The following is an 18,926-nucleotide window of genomic DNA, read 5'->3' as shown; positions in this document are numbered from 1 at the left end:
CCTTGTCACCATGAAATCCAAAATGTGTATGGGACACCCACTACAGCCACAGACTACTCAGTTTAGGGCACCTGGTTTAGCTGGAAGTCAGTGAGACCATTTTTTCCCAGGCATTCTGGTTCTTCCAAACCTCCCAATGGACACAATTGCACTGCACAAGCTGCGTGTGCCAGCTGTACATCTTCACTATGGACTTTGCTCAGGGGTCATCAACATGCAGTGCCAGTCCTCACAAAGCATATTGCCATGGGACAGACCTCATTTTCTGGGATTGGTGTGGAGCAGTTTGGGGTCTGACACAAATCAGAAGCCTCTGAGTTCTACCTGGGTGGGTGGGGAAGGCACGCAGGGGATGACCTGGGATGGAGATGGAGAAACAGAATTGCTGCTGGTGCACAGCAGAGCCTGGGTCTCCATAGGACATTCTGCTCCCTGCTCAACCCCCTCGTGCTCAGGGAAGCTAGCAGGGCAGGATGTTCTGCTCCACAGGGTGGTTTTCCTCCAATGCGGTCAGGCAGGATCTGGGCCCTTCGTCCCACCTGTGCTTGTGCCAAGGGCCAGAGCACAGCACAGCACTAATCCAAGGCTGGTTTCTGGGACAGATTGTTCAGCCAGCCCCTAGTGCTTAATGCATGATCTCACCCAATGGCCTAGTTTTTCTAGTGATAGTGCTTTTCAGGAGCTTTGCAAAGCCTTTCACATAATCTAAGGGGTATCAAGATGGGAATCCATCCCTCCATGGTAAAGCCAAGCGCCACAAAAACATCTTAGCCATGAGTAAGTGGCAGTAGCTGATCTGACCTGTGTGGCAGCTCTGACAGAATAATACCAACAGTTCAGCACTTGAGCTCATTATTCAATATCTGACTTGCTAAGGTTGGGCAAACATCATCCTCATTCGACACAACCACTGCTGTGGGAAGGCACATGAAAAAAGTGCCACAGGCCAGTGGACTGGGATGAGAGGGGGGAGGAGAGCTGGGGACCATGCCTGGAATCTCTCAGGCTGCTGCCCCGACAGAGGGAAGATGGGTATGTGGCATTTTCCACTGGCATGCAAACAGCTGAGTCTATCTGATATCTGGCACACAAGTGTTTGGCCAGCTATTTACCAGCTCACAAACAGATAAATATGCAGAGGAGGGTTCTCACAGCTTTCCCACAAAAGGGAAGAGTGAGAAAGAAAGAGACACGAAAAAAAAAAAAAAAAAAAAAGAGAGAGAGAGAAAAACAACCCTAAAAAAGAGAACAGGAGTGAGAGTTGTCAGTGCCCGCAAGCACTCACAGGAATAATAGCAATAATCACTGTCATCCGTAAGAGGCTCTTGCGCCAGGTTCAGCCTCTCCCCCTCCCTCTCTCCCCTTGCCTTGCTGTCTGAGTCACTGGATCTGAGTCACACTCCTGTTCTATTCCTGTACCCTTCCCTTCAGCTGGGGATGTAGATTTGTTTTGGCTGGAACGATCTGGGCACAGGAGGGACCATCTGCTGCTAGTTCTTGCTTGCTTTGCTCTTGTTTCTTTCCCAGAGAAGGGAAGTGAGTGCTGCCATTGCAATAATTCAGAGGGAGCATGCTGGGAACATACACCCCTTACTGTACAGCCAAGGACTGCCATTTGTCATCTGAAGGCTTGTTATCCGTGGCTGACCCTGAGCAGTTGTCTCCACATGCTTAAGCAAGCAGCTCTGACAAAATCACTTCCCTGCATCTCAGCTCTTTCCCAAGGAGGGTGTTTTTCCTTTGGTCAAGCCCCAAACAGTTTTTGAGGGAGCTGGGGTGGTTAGTACAGCCTGCACATTGCTGTGATGAAGGAGAGGCACACGGAACAAGCTGACAGCATGCAGGGACTTGCAGTCAGTGTGCACAGCGCGTGTTATGACGGAAGGAGTGCTCCCTTCTGGCTTTCCCATCAGGAGCAGCAGCCCCAGTCAGTGTATGCACTCTGTCTTTTGCTGCAGGAGTAGTAATTGGCAGTGGTGAGGAAATGCAAATGGCTTAATGCCTAATCCACCACGACCAGTGTCTTGGTTGATTCCTGCATCCACATCCTGAATAGGAAAGTCAGCAGAGAGAAGGTGTGTGAGAGAAGAATTGACCAAAGGGCTGCACTAACAATGGACTGGAGGATGGGCTGAATGAGCAAGAGCAAAGGCCTGGGAGAGAGCAAAGTCACACCACAGGCATACCAGGGCTCTCAGGAGTAACCAGACCTTTAAGAGGCTCTGTGTCTGAGGCATCTCTCTGGAGGGATCTTTGAAGGATACAGCAGTTGGAGACCTCCAAAGGAGAGACTGTTCCAGCAAGCTGTGCTCAAGCATCCCAGAAATGAATGCCCCACGATGAAGAGTTGCCTTTGGAAAGCTTAATCCCAAGGCTGTGCAGCAAAAGCTGGTATTTGCCAGACCTTTTTATAGGAGAGACAACAGAAGGAGTTGCTTCATGCCTGAAAGAATATAGCTGTCCATTCAACAAAGCCTGAATCCTGAACCCCCTGGAAAACCAAATAAACATCAAATCAGCTTCATACTTTTCATTTCTAGTCCATGGGGCTTGTGAACTTAACCTAAGGTCACAAAGCCCTGAAGCACTCTGTAGTGAGCAGTCTTGCAAGCCCTGAAGACACATCCATTTCCAGAGATAACTTTCTCAGTCTCATTCCTCACTGTGCCTCCTGAAAAATTTAGACTGGATTTCCCAAAACCTGAGTTCTAAAAGGTTTTCAGTGACCCATTCCTGAGTGGGGACTACTTAAATGCCTGCAGATCAGGGAGCCCACTGATTGATGATAGCCACCAGGCTGATGTCATATCCTCCCAAGGATCAGGGTTGCCAGGCAAATTGATTCTCTGAAGAGTGATCTGGACTCTAACTTCAGCACAGTAGCAGCTCTTTTTGGGGCAAAGATGCTCCAAAAGCATTTTGGTGTTTGGGACATTGCTCAGAGGGGCTGAATGTCAGCACAAGCAAAACTACCATCTCCACTGGTCCACATGTCACATCAGCATCTAAGACACTTAAAATGTTAATGTCTTTAATGCAGAAGGAAATCAAATTACCACAAGGATATGACTTGAAAGGTCTGGGCCAAATTCTCTGCGGGTGGAGGATGCCTGCATCATTCCTAATGGAGCTGTGACGATGTGACTGACCCTCCCCACAAGTGGTGGCTAGACACTCACATCACAATTCCACCCAAGCTAATTCTAATTTGCTCTGAGTCTGACTCATCTGCCCAGCCAAAGAAAAGATGCTTCACCTTCAGTGGCTGAGATGGGCACCTGGTTGTTAAGGTTTGCCTTGCAGGTGTGCCCCAGCCAGGACCTCTGGCTCTGAAGGCTGCCAGCACAAGCCACCAAAGGACAGTCCCTGCCTCAAAAATCTTGTAGTGCATGCAAATACCAAAGCAGGTGCTTCCTGACCTCTGAAGGGGCTGGACATCAGTTACAACAAACAGGGCGCCTGGCAGGAGAAGCTCACAAGAGAGACAGGTTAATTACCCAGCTCTTTCTGAGGTGCTGGTTTATTATTTTCAATGCTCTTATTCAATTCCAGATAAAAACCACCTGATGTCCAAAGAGGCTCCTGTCGCACCTCATGACTGACTCCTGCTCCCAGTATAACCCTGTCCCAACAGAGAAACCCTGACCCCACACCACTCCTGGGAGTGACTGAGCCAAGTTGCCCCTCAAGACCCGCCAGTTTCTCACAGCTGGGAATCAACTCAGATAAATGTCTCTGTTTTCCACAGTATTTTCTGAGGCAATTCTCTAAAAGGGATGATTTGGTGTACCCATATCCATTTGAGATGGCCACCCACTTCAGCTTTTTTCACTCCAAGAGACACGGAGGGGAACTTTTGACCTTTAACAATTAAAAAAGCACATCGATTGCTGTTGTAGTTGGGTTCCTCCCATTCTTGCAGGAGATCTCTCTTGCATGCTCTCCATTATGCAATTTTTAGCAGGAGGGACACCCAATTCCTCCCAAAAGTACAAGAGAAACCAAAGATCAGTCTGGGGTCTTCAGCAACACTGCTTTCCCCTTAATGCTCCTTTCTTCCTTTTTGCATCCTCTCTCTTCTGTCCACCAGATTTTATCCTTTCCAAACCTCCAAAACATAAAGCTGATCACAATCAGCCCAAGGCAAAGCGGGAGCAGAGGCAGCTGATCTTTGCCAGTCTGCATTTTTGATCCCAAGGACCCTAAGGATGATGTCCACCCCATGTTTTCATTTCCTAGGCATGCTTCAAGACACTCTGGAATTGCAGTGCATGCCAGTCACTGAGATTTACAGCTCAGCAAGTTTAACCTTAGATTCTCTGAATAACGTGCACACGTCTTGCTAAAACTGGTGCATTCAGTGAAGGCTTGACATAGTATCTTATGCAGCTGTATTAAAAACACCCTGCCCCTTCAACCATAATAGCCCAGGCACACATTACAGCTCTGACCACATTTCATAGCCCAGTGCTGTCCCTTAACTGCAAACCTCCCATCTGCAGATCTGCCACATCTCTGCAGTTGGGTTTGTTTCTGACTAAGAGATCCTTAGCAGCAAATGTAGGATAGGAGGAAAACGCATGGATTGCAGACCAAGAGAAGTACAGGCATTTAGTAACAGCCCACCTGCCCTGTGTTTGCTTCAGAATTTGCCAGATAAGATGCATGTGTTGACTAGAAAATGTTTATTGTTACTGCTGGCCCTAATGGATCAAGTGTAAAATGCACACCCTGCTTTCCCTTTGCTGAGCCCTGACAGCCTCACTGCAGAGGGCTCCTCCTGTGCCAGGATTTTGCCTGTCTGTTAACAGTCCTGATATTTTGGTATCCCAAGTGAGGGGGATAAGGGGATCCTCTGAGAAAAAGTCACCTTCATTGCTGCTGCACTGTCCAAAACCCAGCCCTGCCTCAGCAAGGCTGGACTCACCAGAGAGTCCAGATCCACAAGGCATTTGCAAAATGAATGTGAATCATCCCGTTTGCACAAGCATTTGCACATCAGGAGTGATAGCATGCAGGATCAGCCTGATGCCTGAGAGCAAACCTGGAGATCCATGTCCCACACAGCCCAGGCTAAGGCTTTCCCCCAGAATGGCACACCACACTGCTCCTGGACACATGGATGCACCTCTGCTGTGAACCCTGCCAAAACCTGGGGGGCAAAATGAGTTTGAGTCTATGTGAAACCCAGAGACAGATTCAGACATGGTGACATGGGAGGCAGCCCCAAGGTAGCTCTGGCTCCTATCATTTCCAAACTCCCCATCCAAAGCAAAGAATCAGGTTATCCTGATTTTTACCCATCTGATGCACATTAAGAGGAGAAATTTGATACCAGTGTTACCCTGGACTTGTGCAGGATGCTTAGGATTTTATGGTACAGGACTTGTAATTTCATCCTTCCAAAGAACAGCCCACAAAGTGACTGGAATTTATTACAGCAAAATTAAACAACAAGAAGAAGTTTTTAGAACAACCAGGAAGAAGATTAACACACTTGGAAATCTTGAACACAGTGAGTTATAGCCATAGTCCTGAAACAGCAGGGATCAGGAGGAATTCCTCCAATGAGACACAGTGATGCAATCCACCTCTAAGGCAGGACCAGTGCTTGGGAATCAGCAAAACCAGACCCTTTGTTGCTGAGCGATGACAGCTTCGAAGTTTAAATGTTTGTAGAGAGATGTTTTCACCAAATATGATACACAGTGATTAAAATAATGAGCTGGAACAAGCTGAAGTTATAATTGCTCCTTTTCCTCCCTCCCCTGAGTTGGTCTGAGTGCTTCGTTAACTACCTTGATGAACCAATCAAGAGTTGGCTGAATCAAGGAAGGAGCAAACAAACCCTGGGAGACATCCCTACAAGAAAAGACATAATCTGGACACTGAGCTTTGAAGGCAAGCTGTATAATGAGAGCTGACTATATCTCAAAATCCATGTTAGCTTGAATGAACTTATGTAATAAACATTTATCACAGAACATATGTCACTGAGCACCTGCCAGACTTCAGGAATAGAGCCAGCACAGCTTGAATCGTATATGTATTAAAAAAAAAACCAACTTGGCGGCAGGAGGCTGGCAGACGCTTTTACTAGAAAAATCAGAAGTGATTTTGAGAGGAGCAGAAATTTCCTGAAACCTCTCTCACTCCATGTGGGAATATAGCACTTGGAAAAAGCAAGAGGCTGATCAAGCTGTGCTGAGCGGAGGGAGCGGGACGAGCTGCTCTGCTCATCCCCTCTAGAATTTGTCCCTGAGTCCCCAGTGCTCCCCTGCATGTGCTGCTGCCCGTGGAGGAGTGTTCTGCTCGTGCCTGGCTCTGCTCAAGCAGAAAGGCAGCACTGGACAGTGCAGGGCAGCTGCTGGAGGAACAGCAAGCACAGGGCTGAGCAGGGCTGGGAAGTGAGTTTATGGTGAGACAAGTAAAGCTACCCAGCTCAGGGGGGAAGTTAGCACCCAAATCAAGCAGAATGAGGTGGTTGAGGGATGAACTGAGCCTCTGGGTGGGAAGGGGGCTCAGAGCAGCAGTGTTCAGTAGAAATCACAATAGCAGAAAGACAGGGCAGGGTAGTGCAGAGGCTTGGGCAGGGCAGTATGAACCTGGTCCGGGATTTTCTTCCTGGGCCAGTGCTCCCTGAGAGCAGACACAACACAGCAAGGAGCCAGGGATAGAAGGTGTTTCTGTCTGATACAATGAGGATCAGGGCAAGCACAAGGCTGTGCCAGGCATGGATCGCTTAACTCTAGACACAGGCTGGGTGTGAGAAGATGCAGAGAGATGTGAAGCAAAGGTGACAGAGCCAGGCGAGAGGAGAGGAAGGGGACTACCTGGTCTCACCACTGATGGGCATATCTGCACCACCTGTGCTTTATCCAGAGCTACCCTGCTTTCTCAGGCACCCACAGCAGGGCATCCGTGACAGCTCCATCCCTGCTGGAGGTGACAGACCTGGTTCCCCTGCAAGACAATTAACTCAGGCCATGCAGATGAGTGGGACTGTAGTGCTCACAGGCTGCATGTCAGCAGAGCTGCAGCAGGTGTGGGTATCTCTGAAGGGCAGTGCCTGTGCACTGAAGCCAGACCCTGAATTTCCTGTCTGCTCTATCACACTTGCAAACCGACGGTCAAACCCAGCCCTGGGGAGCAGGTTCTCTGGGAAAGATAAGCAAGATTTGCTTTGCAGCAGGTATCCTCATATTTTTTTTCATGAGCTTGTTATGGGCTCTTCCTGCCATATGGCTTCAAGCCTCATGAACTCTGCAGAACTGTCTCAGTTTGAGGAAGGGGAGTGAGGGTAAAGAGTGCAAAGAGTAGAGCAGAAGTTTACCCCAGGAAACAGGTATAGGATAGGTGAGAGGAGAGGAAAGAAGAGGAGAGAATAGAGAGATCATCTGGTAAGACTGTCCAAACGGCACCTGAGTAAATCCAGACCCTCCTTCCGTCCTGCTATCTAACTTCAGCACTTCTCTGACTGCCATTATCATTGCATCAGAGCACCATGGGTTTTTTCAGAGCTTTTATCATGTCTTTTCCCTGCTGCAGGTGTTCTTGCTTTCCCCTGCAGCTATAAATGAGAAACAAAACCTTGGGGAAGATTATCAGATTATTTCCAACTGACCTTTTGGACTTCTGACCCTGACTGAAGTGACCAGGGACTTGCCACTATTAACTAACCATCTGCCCTGTGTTTGGGCTAGAACCAAGGGCTTGGAAACAGTCCAGTATATGCCATTGAGAGCTTTGCCTAATCCCTTTCATTTTGGTGGTCCTACAGTGAGTTAGAGGAGTGTGAGATCAGATCCAGTAAGTGCAAGACTGAAAGGAAGCAAGAGGAAGGAGACAGCAGAAGTGTGGGGAAGAATGAGCAAGGGCATGTTGGTGCAGTCCTTCTGCAGGGAGCTGCTGGCTATTCAGAGGAGCCTAAGGCTGAACAGCCTGGCTCAGACTCTCAAGGCATGCAAGCCACTCATTTGCCTCCCCAAACAGCAGATCCCAGCTGCTCCACGGGGTGACAAGAGTCTATCTGGAGAGAAAACCCTCACTAACCACCTGATGGTACAACGCTAACGACAAATGATTCATTGTTATTGCAGCTCTCCCTGCTGCACTGAATCCATGGGCTTTCATTAGTGCTCTTCCAGGCTGGCTCTTCCACAAGTGTGACCTGGGTCACAGCTTGCTTGCTGTGTCTTTGCTAGTGTCCTGGAGTCACACCACTTGGCGTTTTGCCCCTTCTCTGTGGAAAAGTGAATGCTGACCCTGTCAGCATGTCAGATGCTGACCTGTATCTCACCACATGGATTGCTTCAATAAAACCCTGCTAAAGCAGAACTGTGATGATTCATGGTTGTGCATTTCTTCCACAAGTGTTGAATGCAGGCTAAGATTACAATAGATCTGGCGTTGATAACTGCTTAGATTCAGGGTATTTTTTGTTTAAAATTAGGGTTTTTTTAAAAAAATCTTGTTGAGAATTTGTAGAGGAAAATCATACTTTGAACAACTACAAGAAGTATATGGTGCAGAAAGGGAGATTTTGCCGAAAAAAGTTCAAGAGACACCTTTCTCTTTCTCTTTTTTCAGCTGCCAAACAACATTGTTCTCAGCTCCCTCTCTCCCCATTTTTGGAGGAAGAATGTCTGTTTTCAGTAGCCAAAACTAAGCAGAAGTTGAATTTCCCCAGTGGCAGCCGAGTTTCCTCAGTGAGGAGCTGACGTGGTCACTCAATGGTCCCTTCCAGCAGCGCCCTGCTCGTTTCACCATTTCTAGAATTCAGTGATTAAAGGGTAAAGCCTTCCTTTCTGCAGTGCTGCACCACTTGGAAGATGCTTTACTCATCTGCCTAACCATAACCTACACGGTGATAATTAATGAGTCAACACTTCTTTCTGCACATGACAGTGGCTGGAAACAGGTAAGGCACCGAGATAGGCAGGAGGGTGACGCACCCACACAAGGCACCCCCAGGGCTGACTCTGCACTCCCACCAGCCTCAGGAGTCTCCACTGGGGGCTGCACACGTGGGATGGACACAGCTCATCCACCAGCTGTGACAAAAACACCCAACCCGCCAGCCCAGTGGGGAAAGAAAGAGGCATGAAAGCGAGAGGAAGTGGAAAAGATCAAGGCGAGAGTGTAAGACAACAAGCTCACCACCGGAAAACAATAAAAATAAAATTGCTCAGAAATAGCATAACTGACATGCAAAGGAGATAAAAACAGGCCCTCAAAATATCTCTTGGTGGGGGGCAGGGGGTGCCTATGGTGGACACCATGGGGCAGCCAGAGGATGTGCTGCGGGTGGCGGGCAAGCGTTGGCTGTTTCGTGGCCACATCCACATCCTGCCTGGCTCCCCAGATTCTGACCTACAGGTCTCTGGAGGCTTTGGTCTCCTGGGAGATGAGCAGTGCTTTGTGCCTTCCCCAGGGCACCAGAGCACACGACATGTGGCTGATATCTCTGAGCCAGGGGTGGTGTAGGGGCTCTGTGGGGATCAGGTGCTATTCTCATTTGGCTCATCCCACTTATCCAGCCATTCCTCTGATGCAAAGAAAAGAACTTGGGTCCTGCTCCAGTCCCCCAGCACAGATTCGGAGCATGTGCTGTTTACATAGCAAAGGGACTGGGAAGAAGGGAAAGGAGAACCCAGTTCTTCACGGTTTGCTTTGCTGGAAAGGACAGCTGCTCTCAGCTTGCCTTCGTGAGAGTGCTAAAGTCTTAAGCTGCTGAGGCATTAAGCATGCTTTGACCTTTAAGCAAAGATAAGGCTCCAAAGTCAGCATTGTTTTGCTGTAGGTTGCTCCTCTGCTTAGAGCTGGGCACACTCTAAAGCTTTGCTGTGCTGTGTCCTGATGTGTTTCAGACTGCTGTGAGCACAGCACCAGGGAGCAGGATCAGGTCCCTTGGGCCCATCTCAGCTCTGCTTTTTCCTAGCAGTGTGACCAGTGGCATTCAACCAGCTCTGCTGCCCATCTCTGAGGAGTTTCATTCTCCTGAAGCTCCAAGCACAGACTAGACATCACAGCTGGGGCACTGTCCCACCGCAGGTCCAGAATAATATGTCTTTCACTCCTTGCACAACAACAACAACAACAACAACAACAAAACAAAACAAAAAAAAAGCCCAAAAAATAAACAAAAAACCCCCACCAAACCCAACAACAACAAAAACCAAAACAAAAAAAAAATAAACCCACCAGAGAAATCACTCCAAGCACGGGCAGGTCTTCAGAGGAGTCCTTTGGGCTAATCTGCCCAAACTTGCAAGACCTAGTTGGAGGCTGTTCTGGCAACTTTCCAGCTCCCTGTGAATCAGGGAACACTGGGACTGCCACTCAAGGACAGCAAACTGTTTAAAACATAATACCTTATTCCCATCTGGTGCACTGAAATGCATGGATGCCCATGAACGTGTTATTCTTCATTCCCTCTATAACAGAGCATGTGATACAGAGTTTTCTCCAAGGAGAAGAAGGGTGAATGAACACAGTCAGGGAATGTCATTGTGTTTCTTGAAAGCATAAAAGGTAGGGCTAAGTATTAGGGATTAATTATTGTAGCTGCTTAATGATGCTAGGGATTTTTAATATTATTATTATTTCTGTGTGCTAGCCAGGGCCATGGCAACAGGAACACAGGAGGGCCACTTGCCTGGGCTGTGCCAAATGAAGGTTTATATATGGGTTACAAAAGTCACTGGGACAAAATGCTGATGACCATGGGATGTGGCTGGGCTGGGGTCCACTTTGGCTGGCAGCAGGAACTTCCATCTGTGGGTCCAGACATTCTTATCCAGAGCTGAGGGTATTTCTAAATAATGCAAAGGTACCTAGTGGCCTTGAAACAGCTATCCAAAAATGGCCAGTGGACCTCCTTGGTCCTGCAAAAACACTGGCTGCCTCAGTGCTTTTATACAATGAAACACCAGTGTCTGGACTGTAATTTTGCTGCCCTGGATGGTGAAAAGGGGGAGCTGGACACTGTCAGCTCTTTCTCCTTGAATACCAACTCGTGTTACAGTAAAGTAGAAGTAACATGGTCCTAAGTGTGAAAGGACATTTTTTTTTATTTTTTCCTGGTTTCAAAAAGCAAGAGAGAATTATGCCCATGCATTGAAGGAAGTTTAATAAAGGTTTAATTAAGTGCCTCAATCTTGATTTAGATGTTCTCACTTCTAGTGCTGGAGCTTGGAGCTGTTAGTCATTAATACTCATCTCAGGTAACTTCCACCACCCTCAGCCCCTCTCCTGACGCATGCACACACTTGACAAAGATTGCTGATATCCTCTCTGAAAACTAATGAAATCACAGTGTGATATTTTGATTTCAAGGGCATCAAAGTGATGCGAAATAATGATGGAAAAGGGAGGCTCTGATACCACTGACACAACACAGCTCTTCTTGTCTCTAGATCTGAAAGCACCTTGAGAAGGAGATCCGAATCACCCCCTGCCTCTGTTCAAGAGAAACTGAGGCACAGCGCTTTGCAGAGATCCCTGCACCACTGGGATGGAGAGCAGCTGCCCCAGCCCCAGGCCAGCCTAGCACTTAGTGACAACACTTCTCCCTGGAGCAGAGATGGGGTCTGCCATGGGCAGGAGATCTGTGTGTGTGTATGTGTGTGTGTGTGTGTGTGTTTGTCTGTGGGTACACAGGTTTTGCAGAGAGAAGGATCCCAGACACAAAAACAAACAAAGAGGAAACCAGTTCAATGGTCAGCTGGGAAAGCAGGTCCTGCCTCGGCTGCTTGGAGTTTAAAGGGCAGCAGTGGACACAGGAAAACGCTTTCTAAAGGCTGGAACAGCAACCAGATTTCTTCCTGAGATTATTTCACAATATTTGTAGTTCTTGTTTGTTGCACAGGAGATTGGGTAGGCAGAAAGGCCTGATCCCTATTTTTGTGCTTTTCAACAGAGAAGAGTGACTGCTCCTGACCTGCAGAAGGCTGCAGGACTCCTGCAGTAATCCACAAATTACTGATCTTCAGCAGAACAGAAATGGGAAAAGAAATTATTCTATATGCTTCAATAGAGTATTGTGGAAAATTGAAGGATCATTAGCAAATCTTCTGCATATGGGGCTGGCAGTATACAGCTAAAGAACAGAAGGCACAGGTATCTTCAGGTTATTAATAAAAGCAGCAAACATTTCCTTTACTTACTAGCCTGAGTATGCCCAATTTTTGTTATAGGAAGAAGGCCATGCCCTGATGAGGATTATTACAGGCATCACTTATACATGTGGAGATCCTGCTGCCTCTGGGAAAGGTTCACCAGCTCCCCAGAGATGTGCTGGATTGCTGTGAACCTGCAGCTCAGCTAATCAAAAGTCTTTTTTTGCCCTTTCTTCCCTTTTCCCTTCAAGGCTGGCTATGCAGAGCTGCTGGAGCAGACAGTGCTCCCCTGAGGGGATTGCCCCAGGCAGCACTGGACTGGATGCCCGGACACCCCAGGAAGGAGCAGAGCTCGAAGGAGAGGCACAGCTTGCAGTGCCATGCTGCAGTCACAGCTGCTGAGTGTCCGTGGACTCGAAGCCTCTCCGGGTATCACAACAACCCTCTCAAGATGACTGTGCTGGTGAGAAGTGTGATATCAAAAGCCATGAGGCTTTGCCCCCGGAAAGTAGTGGGCTCAAGGCTCCAGGTTTGTTTCAGCCTTTCCCCCTCCCCCAGCAACACTATGACTGAATCAAAGTGAGCAGACTCAGCCTCTCAGACAGCTTGGAAACTGGGGCACAAAGAGAAGTGACTCACTCCATAGCTATCTACCACTCAGAAACTCATCTATGGGACAGGAGCCTTGCAAGAAAACACAATTTTCCATAAGCAAGGTCAGCAGTTTTCTTCAGGTGTTCAAGCCCAGGGCAACCCCTGTGGCTGGCAAAGTCCTATTGAGCCCACAACCCCACCCTGAGCCTCTCCCAGCCCAAGAGCTGTGCAATTGCCCTGAGTAAGGGAAGAGGAGGATGGCATGGTTTGGAGGCTGCTCACAGCCTGCCCAGCTGGCAAAGCCATGCCCCTCTTTGGCCTTGGGCACCCAAGGCATGACTTGCTCTTGGCAGTGCCACCCCAAGTCAATGAGCTGTGACTTCACAGGAATGGCCTCGCCACAGAGCAGGGACCTGATTTCCTCATGTCCCTGTGGTCCTTGCACCTTCTTAGAGGTTTCAAGGTCATTTGACATCCCTCACTGAGACCAGAACTGTTTTGGTATCCTGAGTCTTATCTGTAAGGCTTTGTCTCTTCTTGGTTTTGGTGCCAGCCTAAGTCTGCATTGGTGCCAAAACTGACACCATCAAGAATGCTCCACTGCTGCTGATTGCTCTGGGAACCCAGGCCTCAGGCTTTTTCCCTGACAATTCTACCACTAGATCAATATCTGTGCTTGAACAAGAGCAGAGCGCTCAGAGATACCTCCAAACGCAAATGGGACCCTTGCCAGTAATGGAGAACCCATCACAGCTCTCCAAAGCTGTGCCAGTGTTTAATTAAGCCTCCTGATAGAAACACATTTTATACCTAATCTGCATTTGTCTGGCTTCAGATTGCAGCCTCTGGATCTTGTTTTACCTCCCCTAATTGGGCTGGTTTTGTGTCATTCCACTCCCATTCCACATCACTTCCCAGCAGGACTTCCCTGGACCAGGGTTACCCCAGGCATTACTTTTCCATGCCCAGAAATGTTGCCTGGGTAAAGGTTGAGGATTTCAGTCTCTCATTTGACATTTCAGATGCCAGACAGCCCATTCAGAGCTGTGTGGGCATGGGTGAGGGAGCTCACACACGTTTCCCCAGGGTCAGACTGACCATGCATTTCCTCTGGATATTCTGCATCTGCCCAATTTGCTCCCCACACCTCAGACATGTTGGAGCTCCCCTCCATCTCTTGTAGAAATCGGGACAAAACTAAGAATGCACTCAGTGCTCTTCATTTGGTTTATTTCTTCAGGAGCTTGTTTTTGTTTTCTTTCTCTTCACCTTCCAGGACCACCTTTTCCTTCGAGGGATGGAACTGGTGCCCATCCCAGAATCACCTGGCAGAGGGACTGCAGCTGCTTGGTTCAGCTTCATGGTCTGGTCCAGCGCCTGCTCTCCTGCATCCCTTCCTAACATCCTGCTCCTCCCACTGCAGCCCCTGCCTCCCGCTCTCCCTGCCTCTGCCTGGTTTCTCCCATGGAAACACGGCCCTTCACCTTCCTGCCAAAGCTGTGTCCTCAGGGGACCAGGCTGCTCATCAGCCTGATGGATTGATTCAGTCTGACTTCCCCACACTCATTTATTCAGGTTTCCTAGAAAGACTTTTCCACTGGGGGCTTCCTGAGGGAAGCAGGTGGTGTGTCCATGCACGAGTACGTGTGGGTCTGTGGGCCGGGGGAGCTGCATCCCAGCCCCTGCTGTTCCCCCCAGCCCTGTGAGGAGCTGTGCCAGCCCCGTGCATCCGCGCGGCGAGGGCTGCAGGGATCTCGGCATTTGCAGAATGAGCATCTGGGAATGTGCATCTGATCCTCAGGCCACGTGAACGGGGGGCTAAAAATAATAACCAACTGCCACTCCATTCCTCGGCAGCATCTGGGAGAGTTTGTGCAGGGAGGAGCAGCCATCAACATCTAACACTCCCCAGCAGCATCCCTCTGCTTTGCAACCTGGCTTTGTGCATGAGAGAGGGGTCAAAGGCTTCAAGCTATTTTTTTTTTTAAGAATTTCTCTAAGGAAGGGTTATGTTGTGAATTTTCTCCTACTTTACCCATCAGCTGCTGTCCTGGTATGTTGAAAGATGCCCCAGTTTTGCACTTGAAACCTCATTTGCCCTTTGCAGAGGAGCTGGCAAAAGTGCCCAGTGTATCAGTGAAAAGGTGACAGTACTACAGAAGGAAGGCTGTGCAGACCATCCCTGTGAACATGGGTGGAGATCACCTTTTTAGAGCAGTCAGTGCCTTCCCCAGCAGTGATGAGCAGAGTCCAGCTGTAGCAGATCTGCAAGATTGCTGGTGGGAGCAGCCACTGCCTTGGCAATGTATTTTTGCACTTTTGGTCATCACCTTGAGCTATGCCACTCTTTGCAGTGGCACTGACCAATTGCGGGCAATGGTGTCAAAAAAAGAGTCACCTCTGGTGGCAGCTTTGTTTAAACTTGCTCATTTTGTAGGGTTTCCTGCCCTCACTCCTAATACAAAAATAGCTTTACCCAGAGATTTCTTTCAGTGAGCAAATACCATTTGCAACCAAGGAACAGCAGCAGCATATGGATCCCTGTGCATCTCGGGGAGAAAAGCTCAGCAGTGTCCAACACAGCTCACACCTGGATTCCCTGCAGTCCTACAAAAGGGCTGGGCAGCTCTGGAAAAGCAGAGTATGATTAAACCTCCCTGTGACTTGTTTCTTCCACTGTAAAATCAAATTAATATCACTCCTGTGTTTCTTGACAAAAGGTAGTCAAATCCTGCAGGGATGCAGGCAGGAGTACAACCCGGCTGTGGTCCTTGGTGGATGCTGACTCAGCCCCATGAAGGAGGTTTGTTTTCTTTCTTCTCCATCCCTCAGCCATCTCTGCTGCCTCAGGGGGCACTGGAATGAGCAAGGACTGAGTGGTTTCTCTCACGACCTACGGATCAGAGAAATGAGCAAGTCCTGGTAGCTGTTGAATAAGGAGAGAAATGTTCCCTCATATACCAGGAGGAACATGAGCAGGGAAGGTATCAGGTAGCAGAGCATTTCCACAACAGGTTTATCACAGATCCCCTAGCTCCCCACTGTAGCATTTCAGGCTTGCAGATGGGATAACACCTCCGGGCTGGGCAATTTATGGTTTGTGGGCTGCCTGTGGCTCACAGACTGCTCAGAGCTGGTTCTTGTGCCAGCAGGCAGCAGTGGCTGTAGGTGGGCTGCTCCATAACCCACACCCCTGGCTGGAGGCAATGGGAATAAACCCATCAAAAAGGATTTTCTGACAAGCCACTGAATGCTTGTCCCTCCTGCTTCCCTAGATAGCCAAATGGGCCCTGGGAGCATTAACCCCTCCCAGCATCATAGAGATGGATTGGCATCTTTGGGATCACTCCATTGCCATGCAAACAAGCATGAAGATGCCTCTGCTGTGGCCTGGTTTGTACCAAGAGAAAGATCTTGAGCAGAGAGGTGTGTGGGGTGGTGGAAGAGAAGGGGTTCATTGCTAGAGGGACTCAGGAGCACCAGTCTGCTGCATTTGACTTTCCCAGTGGGTAGGGAAGTGGCTGGATTGAAGCTGTAACCAGCACCAGGATGTGTCAAGACCATCCTTGAAATCCTTGTGTGAAATTGGGTCTCCTGGGAAGTCAGCCAGGAGCACAGGGAATGCAATGCCATGGCAGGTAGCGAGTAGCTTGCCTCAGAGCTGGGCTGGGTCCCCAGGCTGCGATAGACTCCCACCTTGGGTGGGTCAGGGTGCAGGTGCCAGGTTCTGTGTCCCAAATTCTGAGGCAGTCTGGATGCCTCACTGGCAGAAGGCCGTGTGGGGCAGAAGACAGCCAGCAGGCTGATGGAGGAGACCCAGCTTGGCAGGGAGATCAAGGCCCTGGGAGTGGGCAGGAAAAGGAGAGGAACCAGGAATGAGAACTGGGCTGGGATGGGGTGTGGGAAGACGAGCTCAAGGGAAACATCTGAGAGTCTTTCTGTGGGAGGATGAGATTTGGATTCCCCTGGAGCTGACAGACCTATTGAGTCCTGATCCAGATGTTTCCCATGAAAGTTCTGCAGCATCCCCACCCCTGAGCTTTGCTCTCAGCAGTACCCAGGGGAGCTGGGGAAGGACAGCAAGAGCTCTGCAAGCTTTGGCACCTCCCAGCTGGTAGGAAACCCTGCAGAGGAGAAGCCCCAACTTCTTTGTCTTTTGCCTTGCTCAACCCCAGATCCAGCTCCTGGATACTGACCCCTAGGGAAGGAGACAGACTGGAGAAGCACAAGGAGTACCCAGGGCAGTATCAGAGCACCAGGGATAGAGCAGCAGGGCTATTTAGCTCTGAGTAATGTGGTAGACCCTGATGTGCTTAATGACTGAGAGAAGAGAGATGAGGTCAGGATGTGCAAGTGACCATGGCATTTCTGCTGCATGTGATCAAAACTGGTGTATTTCTCCACCACTTTTCTCCTTATTCTTCCAGACCTCAAAAACATTCACTTTTTATTTGTAAGTGTAAATCTCTCTGCATTGGGAAATCTGCTGCCAGCTCTTGGGCTGGAAACCCTACTCCCTTCCATGCTTCCCAGAGGGAGGTGAGCTCCCTGCACAGCTATCTCCTCTCCCATCAGCTGTGAATCATGGACCATCAATGGCAGAGCAAGCAGAGGGAGAGCAAGAGGTAACTAAAATCCTCAGGGGAGTGCTGCATATTTCTGTGTGCTAAGCCTGTTGAGGTTTTCAGTTTTTCATTAAAAAATCCCCAATTTCCTACTGAAGAAGCAGATGGAATATTTCCAACTAGCCTGTGGCCAAGCCACAGATTTACTGTTGCTTCCTGATTCCAAACTCCAGAACCTGTGTAGGCAGGGACTGATGTTCAGAGCTGAGCTTCTGGGGGTGCTTCACCACACCAGCCCAAACTGTGGCCCCCACCGGCAACACCTCTCTGCTGCACGTTCCTGAATCCAGATCATCCAGTCCCTCCCACAGTGCACCCCAGGAACAGCTCTGCATAGATTTACACCTCTGCACAACATGAATCATGTCCAGTTAGGCTTGAGCTGACCCTTGCAGGGAGCTCCTGAGGCATTGCATGAAAATTATTTATGGCTGGTTTTTATTGCCTGTAAAAGGATGTAGAAATCGGGCAGCACCCTTGTGGTTTTCTGCTGTCAAATTATGATCAAGGTTGCTATTTTGCTGCCCAAATATTTAAGAGTGAGACAGAAATCTTTACAAGGGCTACCACATTCCTTAGGTTATCTGTATTGGTTCTGCCTGGGCCTATAAATACTAGAGGGACTACCAAAGTAAATAACACATTTGCCTGCACATATGTTGCTCCAGGGGAACTCCTATTTCCTGCACCATGGAGGTCAGTAGGTCAGGGACTTACTTGCAAATCAATAGAAAATTACCTTTCAAGTGACACCTGCATTAACCTTTGATTCTTGTTGGTCTAGATGAGGTTAAGGCCACCAGTTCCTATAGGGAGAGTCTTCTATTGCGCCTGTCATTCATTTGTATTATGATTTATTTGCATTTTCTGTTTCCCTCCTTGATCTTTGGAATTGCTGGCACAGTTCCCACACAGCATGCAGAGCCATTTCCCTGCACATTGGTTGGGAATGGCAGGAGATACACAAGTCTGTGCTTTTTGCTGACAGGTGTCAGAAACAATAAAGAAAATATATATGTTTGGAAATGAAGAGAAAACTAAAACAAACAAGAGGAAGCAATTATGAAGACCCAGTTGTCAACATAAGCTCTTCTATCCAAAAGTTGTGTCCTGAGCTCAGTCATTAATGACAGCCATAGGTCATTGAAAGTGAATGAGTTGTAAAAATCAAATTCACTTGTCATTACAGCTCATCTAGAAAGAAAATTGCTGGACCCTACAGCCTCCAAACTGGTGTGAATCAATGGTTATTTTCGTCAGGGGCTGGTTCACACCTTGTGTCTCTTCTAGCTTGCATGAAGGAATCAGACTGGTCATTTCATGTTTCAAATCTGCTTGTTCTTTTTGCTGTCTGTCCCTGGCATTGCTGCAAGGCTGTGCTGGTCTAGCAGGAGCAAAGAGCTTAGCAGAGCATCCTGTGCTCACGTCATCTCTCACTGTCCCATGGCAGTGCCCATGTGTTACAGCTCAGTACTGCCTCTCCCCTCCATCTCCCCTGGCCAGAACTGCATTTAGCAAAGACATCATGGTCCTGCCCCAGATGTGTCAAAGGGGTCCTCGGACCCTGTGCTAGATGCCTTCCCCATAA

Source organism: Passer domesticus, chromosome 11 (assembly GCF_036417665.1).
Source record: "Passer domesticus isolate bPasDom1 chromosome 11, bPasDom1.hap1, whole genome shotgun sequence".
Lineage (NCBI taxonomy): Eukaryota > Metazoa > Chordata > Aves > Passeriformes > Passeridae > Passer > Passer domesticus.
This window is presented reverse-complemented; position numbering follows the sequence as displayed.